Source organism: Ochlerotatus camptorhynchus, unplaced genomic scaffold (assembly GCF_037179485.1).
Source record: "Ochlerotatus camptorhynchus isolate MF236.1 unplaced genomic scaffold, CSIRO-AGI_Acam_v1.1 ptg000328l, whole genome shotgun sequence".
In the NCBI taxonomy this organism is placed as follows: Eukaryota; Metazoa; Arthropoda; class Insecta; order Diptera; family Culicidae; genus Ochlerotatus; species Ochlerotatus camptorhynchus.
The window spans coordinates 4,409,996-4,428,414 of NW_027040816.1; the positions used below are offsets into that span (position 1 = coordinate 4,409,996).

At 42.1% G+C, this 18,419-nt stretch overlaps 1 protein-coding gene across 1 annotated transcript in view; it reads right to left on the reverse strand.

The window, feature by feature from the left end:
* Positions 1-18,419, reverse strand: part of LOC135708143 (uncharacterized) — a 508,021-nt gene that overhangs the window by 392,307 nt on the left and 97,295 nt on the right. Inside the window, exon 2 of the mRNA XM_065230121.1 lies at positions 4,106-4,753. The gene's annotated coding sequence lies outside the window, so the exon portion shown is untranslated. The remainder of the gene's footprint in view (positions 1-4,105; positions 4,754-18,419) is intronic.

Below are 18,419 nucleotides of genomic sequence, written 5' to 3' on the forward strand. Positions count from 1 at the left end.
TCAACGTGTAACCGTTTGTTACAAAACATGTTAGATTTTTAATTTGTGCATGGTTGTTAAATGTACCGTCACGTCTCTTAAAGTTATTTGGTGTTGGATTAGTAGGGTTAGTAGTCGTTGTAAAAAAATGTTAATTTGTTAGTAGGATTAATTGTTTTTAAATTTGAAAATTGTATAAAACCGTACAACAGTACAGTGGGTATGAATATTCTACCACTGGGTACAACAAAATTCGGGCGAAACTATGAATTCAAAATGGGTGGAAAATAAAGTCTCACGAGAAGAACAATGGGATGGGAAAAGCGCGAAGGAAAACCGCCATACCTGAGTCAGTATCTGGCGTTCGTGTGCTTCGGATCGTTAAAACCAAGTGTCTTTAAAGTAATAAAAGTGAGTGGTGAATCGCGGGAATACCTATCTGTTCAATCAGGTAATACGGCTTGGCTAATTAATTACGGATAGCTAACATTAATCGAATGACCATAGACTAGTACGATAATTAATAAAAATAAACCCCGTTGCCCTCACAGGACCTTTTTGTGGTACCATTCGGTACAGCGCCATTTTGTGAACCAACCGACTAAGTCGGTCAGGAAGCACACGAGTCCTTAGTGGCTATTAATCCTAACAGTAAAGGACATCATTTCGATTTGGCATTGCAAAGTCAAAATCGCCGCATTCCTCGGGCCAAGGCGGCTCTAAACGCAAAAGAGGACCCCTCTCAGCAGAGTCACTCCGGCCTTGCCTGGATTCTGGTGATTCTCGTCAACGAGGGTAGACGCCAGGAGACCGCAGATCGCCATCAAGTTAAGTCGATCTGTTGTTCCAACATCACCACCCTGTCAGGCTTGATTCGCCCGACGTCAAGCTCGTCGTACGTAGGATCATCGGCGAGCGCTCGCACATCGGCAGAGTAGTCTTCGGCGGAGCAGAATCAACGGCAGCAGTTCAGTACCGGTACGTCAAACCCAGTAGTAAGCCGACCTTGAGACACAGCTCGAGAGGTTTCTTGCTACTGAGCGTTTTTACCGGGATACAGACAGTAGAGTTACAAACGACAGATGAACTTAAATTAAATGTTAAACAAGACCTTGACAGCAGAACTTCAAGTTAAGTTGCTTTCATTTAAAAAGTCTTGATTGCATAATGGAAGCATGTTGATGCTAGGGTGGGGTACCTAGGGGGCTACCAGGACAAACACCTCGGCGGGCTTGGCTAAGCAACGGCCTACCAATGAGGGTGGGTTATACAACAACCTCTTTTGATGGCTAGCTCGATCTAGAGGGCAATTCTTAGCCTCAAGGTCGGCTGGAGTGATTTACCGGGCTAATCAGGACTCGGATATAGTGTGATTGAATAGAAAAAGCTACTGAATTACACTTCAGAGGTTTATTTCCCTGCAAATTACATTCTGTGTGTATGTGTGTGACGTGTATAGTGTAGGTTTTCTACAGATACCTGGCCGGCCGGCGACTGTTGGATCTTTAGTGCGGTGATGCTGCACGTGGTGGTGGTTGATACGGCGGTGGTGATGCTGTACGGGTTGGTGGTGGATTCGGCGTTGTTAACGTCCGTCGTGGCGGCGATTATGGCGGTGACACTGGCCGTGGTTACACCGGAGACTACGGTGTTGGTGATGGTGACGGTGGTTGAGCAAGGGCGTTTGGTGGCGCCAGTAGGTATGCCAAGTCACAATGGTGGACTGTGGAGAGGTGTCTTCTTCGGTGGGAAGTTATGTCCCGGCACCTTACACGAGGTACTGGCGGGTCCCTCTCAGGATTATGTGGCTCTGCGGGAACGATCGGGGTATGAATCCGGTTGGAACTCGTTCGGAACGGAAAGGTCCAAAGTGGTCCTATCCTCCGGGCCGTCGAACGGAATTGGCTCTCCAGCGGTCAATCGCCCACGGAAGGCCTGTCGGCGTGATCTGGCCGAACACCTCGATCGAGCGTACTTAGTACGAAAACTTAACGGTTTTTTTAGCTTGTTCAACTGCTCTTCTTTAAGGTTACTTGGCAAGTGGTGGAAGAAGTTTCCGTGCTACTCGCCGTTCCCTTTCTCATGTTCCACTGAACTCAAATTGTTGGCTCATCACCTATCCCAGCAGTTGGTAGTAAACTGTGGTACTGTATAATGTACTAAAACTAGGGTTGTCAAATTGGCAATTATTATTTAAATTCAAATGGACATGCAGAATACGATAAACATACAGAAATACATCAACAAATGTTACAAACGGTAACAAGCACAATATGATATCAGACTAATGTCGCGACATTTGACATCAAAATGAGTTTTCATTGTGATCGGAACTGCAAACTTTAGTATCGATTTGCTTTCATTTTGTTAACTGACTTTGCTCGGGTAGGCTGTGTTCCGTTTGGTGAATTTTCACTTAAATTTGATAGTTGAAAAACTTTCAAATAAAGCTGCTATTGTACCAGGCTTATTTCTGACAGACCAGGACTCAATTTTTTTCGGGGCCTCCCTTAGCTCAGTCGGTAAAGGCACAGCTACAAAGCAAGACTATGCTGGAGGTGGCTGGGTTCAATTCCCGGTCCGGTCTAGGAATTTTTCGGGTTGGAAAATTTCTCGACGTCCCTGGACATAGAAGTATGATTGGACTTGCCACACAATTATACCAATGCAAAAATGGTACAAGCATCGAAAGCTCTCAATTAATAACTGTGGAAGTGCATCTAGAACACTAAGTTGAGAGCACGCAATAAGCTAATATGCGATATGCAATAAGCTTGAAATGCGAAGAAGAAGAAGGAAAAAATCAATTTTGACAAACACCTTCTCGAACATCGGACGATCAACAACAGAGGGGGCAACGACAGACCTGGATTCAATCCCAGTCGGCGCCGCCGGGATGTTCTGAGTTCTCAGGGAAGTAAAGCCGTTGGTCACGGGTTCATGAGTCGATGGGTCGATAGGTAGGGTTCAGGTGTAGGAGCTGCCTCCCTAGCGTCCCTAGCGTCAGCATTGGCGCTCAGCACGGAAAACAAGATCGATGGAAATCAAGGGAAAAAAAATTCTCTAACATTCTAACACCACCAGTTCCACTAGAGAAATTTGTCGTGCGTGTACATATTTATTAAAGGTGATGCACATATTATGTCACGCTATGAGCGGAGGAGGGTGTCAGATTCTCACCCCTACTCTTTACTCTATTCGAAGCGGATTTCCATTTCGAACAATATGTGACAAGCAATACATTAAATATAGGAGAAACGCGACGGGAGGAGGGCTAAATTTTCCCTCAACTTGCTGTGACATAATTAAAGTATGGCCCCTCATAATGCTAAGTGCTATAAATAATTAAAAATGAAATGACAGGAGTAACGCATCATCCGGTATTCGGTACATTACGGTACTCTTTTTGATTGAAATTTCTGCATCACTATTCGCTTCAATTTTAATCCATCCTCAATCCTTCATCAAAAGCTACATCTGACAGTGGAAATCATCACTCCTGTCACATATTCAACACAAGCAAAAGGGTATCGCACCGGGCCACATCTTTTGAAGTTTCCACTTTCGTCTCAATCGAATCAATCTTGCCACCAACATAGGGGAGATGGTCCCCCCGATTCCATCTGCTGCTTCCCGTTTCGATTGCTTGTTTTTCTACAGCCCTCCCAACCAGAATAGCAAGCTCCCGAATGCCTGGCTTCTGATTTATTCAAAACGACTTTCATGAACTGAAATGATGTTTTTCCTTCTTGGGGATTCCTCGCCGTTTCCCGCTTCCAATCTTCCGAGCGCAACGAATCGAATTGGTAAACATTTTCCGCACAAGCTGGTGATGTGGAGATTCTGTGACTGAAACCTAGTAGGTAGGTACTTTGCGTGAGAGTTGTATGTTTTTGCAAATTTTTCTGCTTATGCAAACTCTGATCGGTTGCGCTGAATACTGGTTTCAATGGTCGCGGAAAAGGGAGGGGGGAAGGAAATGTAATATCCGTCGCATCAGCAAAATTTGCAATTTTATAGGGCCATGCAGAAGGCTTCGTCGCATTTCGGATCGGGAGTTGTTTTCCATTATAGCAAATACACATGTTGAATTTGGTGGTTAAAATTTAAACGAGTCAGTACTTACATTTTCAGGACTGGAAGGGTTAGGGAGTGGGCCCGATCTGCGGAGACGGGCTAGGGCACTCCTGAGACCTTCCGTGCTGCTATCTTTGGCACCCCGTTCGAAAATATAACAACCGCAGAACAACAGTTTGGCGCTTTTTTTTTCCTACGGCTTGGCTGCCTCCTTTGTTAGATGTTGTTGTGGCTGCTTTTCTCCTTAACTGCTAATGATATCCGTCGTGGCACTCTCTTCGGGAAAAAGGGCCCACCACAACTTTTCTCCGAGGTGGGCCGTAGTGCTTTCCGCTTCCTTCACTTACTAACCGATAGACCTAAATAAGGTGCTTTCCGCAGCGGAACACACCGATAACACTAACCGGAGCGTGTGAAACTATACACGTGCGGCGTCCCACACATAAAGCACTAAACTTCGCTCCAAACAGCGATTACCTTCGCTTTTCACGGCATGCACTCACTTTCCCGGAACCAGCAACTGTTTCACTTTTAATCGCACAATAAAAAAAACTCGCCAACCAACGACTTTTCTAAACTTTCACAATTTTCCCCTGCAGAGATTTTTCCTTCCTTCGATGCTTCTGGCGATGTCAAGTTGGTTTGCTCAACTACCACCGACCGGTGTTCACCTTTCCATCGTGACGGAAAACTGAAACTATGTATATAAAGCTATATAGCAATAGCAGCTTCGGTTCCACTCTTTTCCGCTGAAGCAACTTTGAAGTTGGAGCTACCCCGAGCTACATTTGAAAAACGTCTGTGGTAAAGCATCAGAGGAAGCACCTCCGGTGTTGGTCTTTCTAGATAACAATATATTGGTGACAAGGAGGTGTTTTTCTCAGATAAATGGAGGTGGTTTGCATGCTCACTCTCTTCTCCTTCCACCCTTTATCGCATCTTGGGCTAAGAGTTAGTTAGTGTGGATTGAATGTTAAGATATTGTGTGGTTTATATCCGCAGAAAGTTTTCAACTGGTGTGCGTAGATTGTGGCAAAGAAGGATTTCGATTACTTTTTCTACACACAGTGGTGCAAGGTAGACTCCTGCGCTAAAAATGATGCTTCTGAACGATTTTCGCTCAGGCCTGAAAACAAAGTGGAAATTAATCTTTTTCAAAGTTCCAACACCGCTAGTACGTCAACATGATATGCTATTGTTAAAATGTAGCGTTACATTACATTCAAGACCACACATTTTTATTTAGTTTAGCTTGACGGATTTTTTTTAGGGATTACTGTTTAGCATATGCAGGGCTGGTAGCGACCACTGCTGTCAAAAATAGTGATTTTAGTGACCATGTTGAAGAAATAAGTGACCAAATAGTGACTTATAGTTGTAAAAATAGTGACTAAAAAGTGACCTAAGAGAAAATAAATGTTTTATGTTTCAGACTTATTCAACAAGTATCTCATATACACTTAGGTACGATATGAACCTTTAAAACGCAAGATTCATTAGAAAGTTTATGGAAAAACCCACGGTTTTAGTCAGGGTGTCTACACTGAAAATAAAATTTCGTTTATACAACGAAATCGCTCGTTTGTTCTACGAATTTATTCGTTGTTTTCTGCAACGAAATGGATTTGTACATTGTATGAAGCTAGTTTCGTTAGAACTGCCACACTCGCTATCGCTACACCCAACCAGCGGTCCACAAGTGTTGGTTGTGGAAACCGAAAAATGTGGAGTGTGTTAGTGAGGATGGGTAAAAATAACTTCATCATTGGAAGGAATAAATGACAAAAAAATTAAATTAGGCTTCAGACCGCAATCGAATCATGAACCTTGCGATCGCAGTTAGCGCTCAACTTCCAAGCGGAGCAGACGTTTTATTTCCCTGGAAGCCACACGCAAGCTATATTTTTTCAATTTTCGGTTCGCCTCGTTTTAGTGGTTGTTTTTGCGTGTTCTTTTCGTCGCGATTATCGCCGCGATGAGTGTTCGACGTGAAAACACGTTTCGCATCGATTATTCGAACGTGCCGAAGAAGCCATCCTATGATGAGCTTCATGACTTTGTTGCTACCGAATTGGGTCTACAATACGAAGAAGTTCTTCGTCTCCAGCCAAGTAAGGTATTTGGATGCGCCTTTGTGAAGGTCGTCAACCTAGAGCTAGCGCAGAGAATTGTAACAGAGCACGACAACAAGCACGAGACCGAAGTAGACGGCAAAACCTATAAGCTTCAGATCACAATGGAGGGCGGGATGGTTGAGGTGAAGCTGACGGACCTGTCCGAAAGTATCACAAACGAACAAATTACTGAATTTCTCTGCGCCTACGGTGAAGTGCTCTCGGTCACCGATCATGTATGGGATAGCAAATATCGCTTCGCTGGGCATCCGACTGGCGCTCGCATCGCGCGCATGATGGTGAAGCGCAACATCGAAAGCTACATCACTATCGACAGTCAGTCAACGAGTGTGACATATATCCGACAGCTGCAAACGTGCCGCCATTGTAGCGAATTTGTACACAATGGCATCTCTTGTGTACAAAACAAAAAATTTGCTTGTGCAAAAAACGTACACGTATGCCAATGTGGCAAAACAACCGGGACCGAAACCAACCGCCCCGAAAGCCTCTGCAACGATGCAGAAAACACCATTCGTCAAACCGTTTGGACCGAAGCCCGGTGAGGGGGGAAAGCAACGAATCCATCCACTGACCCAAAGACCAAGTGCAACTCAACCTGCGCTAACTGCTCCGAAGCTGTCCACACACAACCCTGTCGAGCCGAAGCTGGTGAAAACAAACCCTGCCGAACAAAGTGCTACTCTCATGGCACCGCCGGCTTTGATAGGTTCAATCAGCAGAATGGTCACACGTCAAACCAGCGATGGAAACGAAACAGATGGGTCATCGACTTCGGGAAGCTACAAGCGCCGAGGTGGTCGTCCTCCAGGCAAAAAGCAACGACATGACGATGCGAACGAGGAGGTAGACAACGAACTATAATGGATCTCAGCAGCTATAATATCACCTCGATTAATATCAACACCATCACCAACTCAACAAAACTCAACGCACTACGAACTTTTCTACGAACGATGGATATAGACATCGCACTATTGCAGGAAGTAGAGAACGAGGAACTCAGCTTGCCTGGCTACAACGTCGTGTGCAATGTAGATCACTCACGAAGGGGGACGGCACTAGCGCTGAAAGCGCACCTGAAATTCTCAAACGTCGAGAAGAGCTTAGACGGACGGCTGATTGCACTACGGGTGCAGAACACTACAATTTGTAACGTTTACGCTCCATCTGGTACGACCCTTAGAGCGGAGAGGGAGCGATTCTTCATCAATACTCTCGCTTACTATCTCCGACATCGCACAGAGCAAACATTGATAGCTGGCGATTTCAACTGTGTTCTACGGCAACGTGATGCAACGGGATACAATCACAGCCCCGCTCTCCTCGCAACCGTACAGCAGCTGCAGCTCTTCGATGTTTGGGAACAACTCTGTCCAAATATACCGGGCTACACGTACATTACACACAACTCATCTTCTCGCCTAGACCGTATGTACGTTAGCCAGGGTCTACGAAGTCAGTTGAGAACAGCTAATGCGCATGTTTGCTGTTTTTCTGACCATAAAGCCGTAACAACGCGAATTTGTCTTCTTCAATGAAGCCGCGAACCTGGTCGTGGTTTTTGGTCGCTACGTCCACACCTGTTGACAACAGACAACATTCACAGGTACGCTGGCAATACTGGACCCGCCAGCGTCGAAATTACCCCTCATGGATGCAGTGGTAGCTGTCGTGCGCTAAGCCTAAAAAAAAAACATTTTTCCGTTGGAAATCAAAGGCTGCTTTCGACGATTTTCATCAGGAACACCAACGCCTATATGGAGAATTACGGCGAGCGTACGATGGCTACTACCAAAACCCTGCGATGTTGTCAACAATAAATCACGTAAAAGCAAAAATGTTGACTCTTCAGCGCAGCTTCACGCAAGCATTCATGCGCGTAAACGAGTCCTTCATCTCTGGAGAACCGATCTCAATGTTCCAGCTGGGCGATAGGCGTAGGAAAAAAAAACAACCATCACACAACTGCGAGACAACGATAACCAACTCATCGATGATCCTGGTGCGATCGAACGACACATGCTTGGCTTCTACCAATCGCTATACGCTGCGGGTGAGACGGAAAGAGCAGCAGCAGACACATTCGAATGCGAGAGAATGATCCCTGAGAACGACCCGGTAAGTGAGTCCTGTATGAATGAGATAACTCCGGCTGATATATACACAGCCATCAAGACTAGCAGCTCGAACAAGTCTCCCGGAGGAGACTCTTTGCCACGAGAGTTCTATCTCAAAACTTTTGATGTCATCTGGAGAGGAATCACACTCGTCATAAACGAGGCACTTTCAGGTAACTTCCCAGCTGATTTTGTTGACGGTGTGATCGTACTTGTGAAGAAGAAGGGAAACGATCGTTCAGCGCACTCTTAAGCTGGGTTTAGACTAGGCAAGTCAAATGATCAACTCAGTTGAATTCAATTGGCTTGAAAAGTTGAGCCTGGTTCAACTTTTTTCAATTCAAGTGAGTTGATCAAGTCAGTTGAATGGTATGGTTTACACGTTCAATTCGCGTTCAAGTCAGTTGAATTCAACTGACTTGATCAATTGACTTGCCCTATCTAAACCCAGCTTTAAGCTGGGTTTAAACAGGGCAAGTCAATTGATCAAGTCAGTTGAATTCAACTGACTTGAACGCGAATTGAACGTGTAAACCATGCCATTCAACTGACTTGATCAACTCACTTGAATTGAAAAAAGTTGAACCAGGCTCAACTTTGCAAGCCAATTGAATTCAACTGAGTTGATCATTTGACTTGCCTAGTCTAAACTCAGCATTAAGCTGGGTTCAGACTAGGCAAGTCACTTGATCAACTCAGTTGAATTCAATTGGCTTGAAAAGTTGAGCCTGGTTCAACATTTTTCAATTCAAGTGAGTTGATCAAGTCAATAGAACGGCATGGTTTACACGTTCAATTCGCGTTCAAGTCAGTTGAATTCAACTGAGTTGATCAATTGACTTGCCTTGTCTAAACCTAGCTTTACAAACCGATCTCATTACTCAACTTTGATTATAAAATCCTCTCTCGTATTCTTAAACAGCGTCTGGAGAGCGTGATGAGTACCCACCGAGTGGTCAGCGAGAGTCAAAAATGCTCTAACTTCAGCTGGAATATATTTCAAGCTACCCTTGCTTTGAAATATCGAATCGCACGACTGACCAAATGTGAACAACGTGGTCTACTGGCATCATTCGATCTCCGTCACGCTTTCGACGTAGTGGACCGGTCGTTTCTTTTTCGTAACATGTGCTCGCTCGGGTTCATTCCTAATCTCGTTCGTCTACTAAGCAAAATCAGAGATTTGTCGTCCTCTCGCCTGTTGATAAACGGGCATCTCTCGGAAGCATTCCCCATCGAGCGATCGGTTCGCCAGGGGGACCCTAGGCGAGTAAGAGAGGTGCCACAGTCGGAAGAAGTGTTAGTTTGTTTACTAAAATGAACCGTCCATTTTGTTATGGCAAGTTTTGCTATAAGAAATGCTCCTCGTGTTTATTAGCGAAATTCACATCAAAGATTGATTAATTGTGTAGGAAATCAGTTTGGCACGGCATTTGTGACCAGCATACATCTTCCGGTCGTATGAAACAGGTCAAAAACTGTCCAAATCTGCAGATAAAAATAAAATTTGTTTTGAATTTCTGTATAGCAAAATAGTGAACTTTTCGTCAACATTAACGGCAAAGAACTCACCAATACTGGGAGACCGTGAGTTCCTGCCCACCTGTCATTTCCCATCTCGAGGGGGACCCTCTCTCCATGCATCTATTCGTCCTCTATCTGCACCCATTGATGAAGCGGCTCGAGGAGATATGTGGACCTGATCTCGTTGTTGCATATGCCGGTGATGTGTCGGTGATCAGCACATGCCTGGCAAGAATGGAACTGATACGCGAGATATTTCAACATTTGGAACGTGCCTCTGGTGCAAGGCTGAGCCAAGAGAAATCTGCGTCGATATCAGTGGGCTACACTCGAGATGTTTTTAAGACAGGTGGGCAGGAACTCACGGTCTCCCAGTGTTGGTGAGTTCTTTGCCGTTAATGTTCACGAAAAGTTCACTATTTTGCTATACAGAAATTCAAAACAAAAAATTTTATCTGCGGATTTAGACAGTTTTTGACCTGTTTCATACGACCGGAAGGTGTATGCTGGTCACAAATGCCGTGCCAAACTGATTTCCTACACAATTAATGAATCTTTGATGTGAATTTCGCTAATAAACACGAGGAGCATTCCTTATAGCAAAACTTGCCATACACTGACGTCTTGCCACTCAGAGTGCCGTGGCTTCGGAACGAAAACACCGTTCGTATTTTAGGGGTGACTTTCGCCAACTCGATACGGCTGATGAACAAGTTAAACTGGGATGAGCTTGTCGGTAAATTCTCTCGGCAGATTTATCTCCACTCTCTTCGTACTCCTCGCCGTACTCTCACCTTGCACCAAAAAGTGATCCTGCTCCTAGGCGAGTAAGAGAGGTGCCACAGTCGGAAGAAGTGTTAGTTTGTTTACTAAAATGAACCGCCCATTTTGTTATGGCAAGTTTTGCTATAAGAAATGCTCCTCGTGTTTATTAGCGAAATTCACATCAAAGATTGATTAATTGTGTAGGAAATCAGTTTGGCACGGCATTTGTGACCAGCATACACCTTCCGGTCGTACGAAACAGGTCAAAAACTGTCTAAATCCGCAGATAAAATTTTTTGTTTTGAATTTCTGTATTGCAAAATAGTGATCTTTTCGTGAACATTAACGGCAAGAACTCACCAACACTGGGAGACCGTGAGTTCCTGCCCACCTGTCTTAAAAACATCTCGATCCTGCTCAACACATTCATCACGTCAAAGATATGGCATCTCGCATCCATTCTCACACTAACTGCTGCTCATACGGCAAAACTGACTTCTACGATGGGAACCTTTCTGTGGCGAGGCATCGCAGCAAGAGTTCCAATGCAACAGCTCGCGCGTAGCAGAGAAGCAGGTGGCTTGAAACTGCACTTGCCAGCTTTAAAGTGCAAGGTGCTGCTACTTAATCGACATGTGAATGATATCGCTTCCCTTCCCTTTTATAGGTCCTTTCTCACTCAGCAAAATCCCACCCCTCCCGCAGATTGTCCTTGCCTCAAACTTATCCTTCTAAACATCTCCCAACACTCCCTCCGCAAGTCCAACAAAACCTTACCGCCGATAGTACCTATTCATAACCATTTCATCGAACAAACGGAAACACCCAAAGTTACTCGTGAGTATCCAGCAGCAAATTGGCGGCAAATCTGGACAAATATAACCATGCAACAGCTGAATTCCAGTGAACGAAGTGCCTTATTCTTGTTAGTCAACGGAAAAATTGAGCACCAAAACCTGATGTACCGAATGAACAGAACCGATGGTGAAAACTGCCTACACTGTAACGCTGCTTGTGAAACACTGCAGCACAAGTTCAGTGAATGCGTACGCGTGGAGCCAGCTTGGAGACTGCTGCAGCGGAAGATAACGATTATACTCAATGGATGGCTTACACTCTCGATAGAAGAACTATTAAGGCCTCAACTGAGGAACATAGAAAGAACCAAAAAACATAGAATAAAGGGTGATACGGTCAAAATTTGGTCAAGGGAAAACGCGTGTAAATCGGTGAAATCGTTTATTTAAAAAATTAAATTAAATTTCTTTTTCAAGTTCAATTAGTATAAAATTCAGGAAAAATATTCAGTTAGGCTTCCGCTTTTCCAAATCCGAATTGCCGGGCCTTACGCTTGACCCCTGCCATCAGATTTTGTACAGCCACCTTGTCCACCTTCTTCGCCGCAGAAAGCCAGTTTGCCTTGAACTGCTGCTCGCCCTTAGCAGTTTTTTTGGTCTTCTTTAGGTTCCGCTTGACAATAGCCCAGTATTTCTCAATTGGGCGGAGCTCTGGCGTGTTGGGAGGGTTCTTGTCCTTGGGAACCACCTGCACGTTGTTGGCGGCGTACCACTCCATGGCGTTTTTACCGTAATGGCAAGATGCCAAATCCGGCCAAAACAGTACGGAATAACCGTGTTTCTTCAGGAAAGGCAGCAGACGTTTATTCAAACACTCTTTCACGTAAATTTCTTGGTTGACAGTCCCGGAAGCTATGAAAATGCTGCTTTTCAAGCCACAGGTACAGATGGCTTGCCAAACCAGATATTTCTTTGCGAACTTTGACAGTTTCATGTGCTTGAAAACATCTGCTACCTTTCCCCTTCCTTTTGCCGTATAAAACTCCTGTCCCGGAAGCTGCTTGTAGTCGGCTTTGACGTAGGTTTCGTCGTCCATTACCACGCAGTCAAACTTCGTCAGCATCGTCGTGTACAGCCTCCGGGATCGCGCTTTGGCCGACGTATTTTGTTTATCATCGCGATTTGGAGTCACTACCTTCTTGTAAGTCGATAGTCCGGCTCGTTTTTTGGCTCGATGCACGGTTGTAGACGATACACCCAGCTTATTTGCGGCATCTCGGAGAGAGAGGTTAGGGTTTCGCTTGAAACTACCAGCAACTCTCTTTGTCGTCTCAGCGGCTTCCGGTTTTCGATTTCCCCCCGATCCAGACTTCCTGGCTGTCAACAAACGTTCCCCAAACACTTTAATTACATTTGTAACGGTTGATTTGGCAACTTTTAGCGATTTTGCCAACTTTGCGTGCGAGTAGCTCGGATTTTCACGATGCGCGAGCAAAATTTTGATACGCTGCTCTTCTTGCTTGGACGGCATTTTGACAACTGAAGAGTGAATTCCAAAATCAAAATAAGAGCAACATTCTACACACACACACCTTCAAAATGAGGGGTGTTCAGGTTTTTTTAAATGCAAAATTGAAAGAAATACGTCAAGTTGATATTGACCAAATTTTGACCGTATAACCCTTTACTCAAATTGTTCATAAAATATGTCACCTTTGTTATGTTGTGTAATAATGTTATTGACGTAGCCTCATTAGAATTCGAATTAGATATCGAAGTTTGAATAATTATTTTGTAATTACTTTTTAAACTTTCTGAAGAGAAAACAAATTTTACAAGTAAAAAAAAAAGTTAGATCTGTTCTTTTTCATTGCTCTATCTGTGCTATGAGAAGAGGTAAAGCTAAAGGCAAATAAGAAGCACTCATGGAGCGGTACTTCGATTTCTCTTGCTTTTTCTGCTGCTTGCATGAATTTTTTTCTCTAACATAAAACCACCGCGATGATTTATTGTGGTAGCTTGCATGTATTGGTCAAACCGACAATATTTCTAAAAAAAATATCCCATCTCCAACACACAATCAGCACTTTAGGCACCCCCCGAGTATCTAGACAGAAAACCTTAGTTTCACGTACCCACTTACAAATTGTAGATGTCTCCACCGTACGTAAACAATGGGGTCAGCCATCGTTGGTGACACAACTTTTTCACATCAGAAAACATGTTTTTGTTTCACTTCATGTGGACGTCGAAAGCAAGCCAAGAATAAATTTTGAGTGAGACGTATAACTGATGTTGCATTGTTTTCGGAATTTAATCGATTTTATGAAATCAAAATTCATTATTTGGCATGATGGGTTTTAATTCAAGTCTGGTCTGGTTAATTCCCCGAAGGCATCTGGGACATGCCCGGAACCGACCAATGTGGTCCGCGGTGCTCGAAATGGCCAACATTAATTTGGTTGTCGTATTTTGAAGTAATTTGTTTTTCACCGGTCAAATTTAGTATCATGGCCCCGAAATATGTTCTTGACACAATTCCTGCACCAGTTGACCGAAGCTGAATCTGTTCAATAATGTTCTATGGGCGAGGCTATGTGAGCATGATACTTTTCACTTGGTGGTTGTTGCGTGCAATTCACATTAGTTATTGCCGATAAATACTTCTTAGTTCCAAAAATCCATGTTTATCGGATGCCCATATCTCTGGAAATAGTTGACCGATTCTAAATTTGATCAACAACATTCAATGTGACCATAATACCTTTTATTTGCTGGTTGTTCCGTTTATTCGGTTATGTGGTTGCCAACAAACAACACTTAGTTCCCGAATTCCGCGATTTTTGGGTCTTGTTCCGTCCATATCTCCGGAACCAGTTGATCGATTGAAAATCTATTAATTAACACCAGCATAAACAATAACCATACGAAGCGCCTAACCATAAATTCGGGTTATCATCCCTACTTTATGTGGTATGGTCATACAATCTATGATATCGTTAGTGTATGGTACCCGTTTATTTAGCCTTTAATAGAATAATGGTACCTTTCATTTGGTGGCTGTTGCATTCAATTCGGTAGAGTGGTTGCCGAGAAATTCGTTTAAGAAAAATGTGTTACGTGCTCTCACACACACATACACTGACAGACATTTCCAGATCCCGTCAAGGTGAGGACTATTAGAAAAAAATATCAACGTTTTTACAAAAAAAAAATCAGAAACGTTTAAAAAAGAGTTGATCAAAAATAAGACCAATTGTAAATTTACTCCACCATTATTCGATTTGACAGAACCAGAGTACCAGAATTTTCGGGGTACATTGACATTACACTGGAGCTGTCAACTAGCTCCCGGGTTGACTTTAGGAGACAACAAGCGCAGTTGTTGGTTTGATTGTACGAAGATGTATTTGTATATTATACGAATAAGGCGTAATATTGACATTGCGCCAGATGACAGGAAAAACGAATGTTTCGTACCATTTACGAAACGGTTTTCAGAGAAATAACGAAAATACATTTTCAGTGTACTAACTTCAAAACCCTGGAAAACCGGGAATCCTCAGGTAATTTATTTTTTCCTTAAAATACCTGGAAGGCTCAGAGAATTTAATATTTTTCTTACTAAGGATATTTAAAAAAAATAATGAATTTTAAAATACAAGCATTTAATGTTTCTCTTTTATTTACATTCAAACTTTGAACTTTATAGATCCACAGTGGACTAATATTCAGTAACAAATAAATTAAAAATAAAACAGATACTTGAATTGTTTTTTTTTTATTGTTTTGGAACATGCTTATTTTCCAGAAATTTTAAACGTGAACTATTTCTGGACTTAAAAGCTATAATACTTAAAGAAGTTTTCAAGAATCTGGAGTCAAAATCCATGCACAGTTTTAAAGCTCGTGAAATTTTATAATAATTTCTAAGGAAGTTCTGGGAAAAAAATCTTTCAGAAAAAAATCAAATGCAATCTGCTTTTAAGGTAGTTCTGAGAAATTTTAGATTTATTGTGAAGCTTGAAAGTTTCGAATAGAATTTCAAGAAACCCTGAATTGAATTAAAAGCTAATTTTAATGAAAACTCTGAAAATTTCTGAGGAGCACAACTCCTTCAGAGCAAAATTTCAAGGGCCTTCTGAGGATTATTTTATAATGTTGTGGGAGAAAACGAATCCGGAGAAGTCCTTGGAATCTTTTTGAAAATACTAAAAGGAGGATTACAATTAAATCTGAAAGTAACTCCAGAACATTTTCAAAGGAATTTGGAAAATAAATTCAGGAGGGTTTGCCATACAAGTCATGGGAATAAATCTAAGGAATTTGTGAGGAGAAATACCACTGAATTTTTTTTTTTTTTTTTTTGAATTAGAGGGATAGCTTTATTGAAATGTTGAGGAATATTTCAATGGAAATCAGAATGGACTGTCCTGAGGTCTTAAGAACAACTTGAAAGTTTCCAAATTTTTCCTGAAGTTAATGAAACTGCCTTGAAGTTTTTTTGTAGTTTTTTTTTGGGAAACTAGCCGGACGCTCACAATACTTCTCATCCAATTCTTAAACTTTCCTGAACTTTATAGGACTTCCTAAAGTTTCCTCAATGTTTCTAACGTTGCCTTGAAGTTTCGACAATTTTCCTTAAGTATTATAAGCATTATAAACGCTCACTTATTTTCCCTGAACTTATCTATGGTTAGCTGAAGTTCTCTAAATTTGTTTAATAATCCGCCAAATTTTCTGATATATATTCATAATTCGCTGGCGCTTCTGACGTTCTCGGGGGTGAATTCTATCCCATCATTCCACAGAACTCCTTATAAGTCTCTGCAAATTTGCTTAAGTTAATGGGATTATTCTGAAGCTACTCGGAACTTCGCTGAATATCATGGAACTAGCTAAATTTATAAGAAGTTCTCTGGAATTTCTTAACGATATCACTGCTTCCTAAAAGTTCTCGCATTTTTTAAATTAATGGAACTTCGTTGATTTTCTCTAATAAATACTTAGCTAAATTTCCGCATGTTTTAAGTTCTTGAAATCTCCATAGTATAACACGCTTAAAATACTCTCACGCAACTTCTTTAAGGTTTCTAAAATTTTCTTGAAATTATTTAAACTGCCCTTTGATTCTCTAATATGTCTTGATGTTCTCGAAGCTTCCCTTAAGCTCTCAATTCTATTGAAGATCTCGGTTCTGCTCGAAAATAAATGGAATTCCCGTAAACACCTTTAAATTTCCCTGAAATTCTCTGAACTTCTGTGTAGTATCTGGAAAATTTCTGAAGTTTTCATAAATTCGCTGAAATTCTCGGAACATCTTGAGGGTCCGATTTTTTTTCAGACATCATGGAACTATCCTGATTTCCACTTTTTTATTCCTGCTCCAAAAGTCTGGACTAAAGCTTCGTAAACTGCGCTTAAGATCTGAAATTCCCCATTCCCTCTAGCTTTTCTGAGGTACTTAGAACTTCTTAAAAAAATGCACAATACCCCTCATGTTTTCTATATTTCTCAAGTTCGCTTGACACCTGTGAAGTTCTCTGAAATTCTAGGAACTTCATAACAGTTCCCGAAAATTTTCGAATGCTTTAAGAACTGCTTTGAGGTTCTTGCAGCTTCCATTAAGTTCCCCATATTTTCAGCGTATTAGCATCTCTTATTTTCCTGCAGTTTGTTTATGGAGCTTAACTGAAATTCTCAGCATTTCTTTTTATTACTTAGAACTTCTCCAAAGTTCCTACACTGGAGCTTTGAAAATTTTTATTATCTTGAATATGGAATACGAAACTTAAAGATATTGAAAAATTTTAGATCTTAGACTTACTCAAATTAAGTAAGTTTTTTTTTTTTAAACTTTATTAAGTGAGAAATTAAGTAAGTGCTAAACTTCAACACTCCATGGATTTGATTGTAAAGCTGTTTCTTAAAAACTGATTGCCATGTCTTAAAAAAGTTAATGTCAATTGCTGTTGATTTTGATCTACAAAAAAAGTATATTTTTAACGCATTTAAAGAATAGCTTTCTTATTATAAACCTGGAATTTATTCGGTAAAGTACTGGAAAAACCTGGAAAACTAAGGTGAGTCTATTTAGAACAATGGGTAGACACCCTGTAGATAGAGAAAGACGATTAAACACCACAAAGCAAGGAATGATCAATCTTGAAATAAATCCACGCTTGAAAAAACTGACCAAGTCACTAAAAAGTTGGTAGCGAGCCCTGCATATGAGTCTAGTTTGGTTGGAAATACGCAAGAAATGAATAAAATACTAGCTGTGTAACACAGCCTGTGTAAGAAAACTTGTTAAAATCCTATTAGGCGAGATCAGGGTATCAAAACACTGAGAGCAGGGGTACCAGGTGTTTTGAGAAAATGTCTTCAACGAGATCGAAAAAAATCTTTAGGGGATATTAGGGTAATTTCGGTAACGGGACATTGTGGCCATCCGCTTAAAAATCAAGTAAGAATAGTCCTTTCGGATAAACTCCACGATAGTGGGCTTTCACCAATTATGAACAACTATTTGAGCAACTTGTTGTCTGAGAAATATAGGAACTTTCTCATGGAAACTCGACACTTCACGAATTAGTTACGTGGGCCCCCCCCCCCCCAGGGCTCATGTTTAAGCCCCCTTCTTTATAATTTTTATGTAAAAGACATTGATGGTTGTCTTGATGAAAATTGATCGATAAGGCAGCTTGCAGATGCCGGCGTTGTGTCCGTTATAGGGCCAAGTGCACCGGACCTGCAAGGACCATTGCAAGATACCTTAGACACATGCCTCTTCAGCGCCCTCCACTGAAGCCTCCTTGGACGAACAGGAGCCTCCGCCAGTTGAAGCGCAGTAGGCGATCTGCACTTCGAACGTATAGTCGGAGTCGTTCGCAGCACTCCAAACATCGCTTTGTAATGACCAGTAACAAGTACACACGGTATAACTGTCTATTGTATGCTCGATACGTTGATCGTACGCAGAGAAATTTACGTCTACATCCCAAACAGTTCTGGTCTTTTGT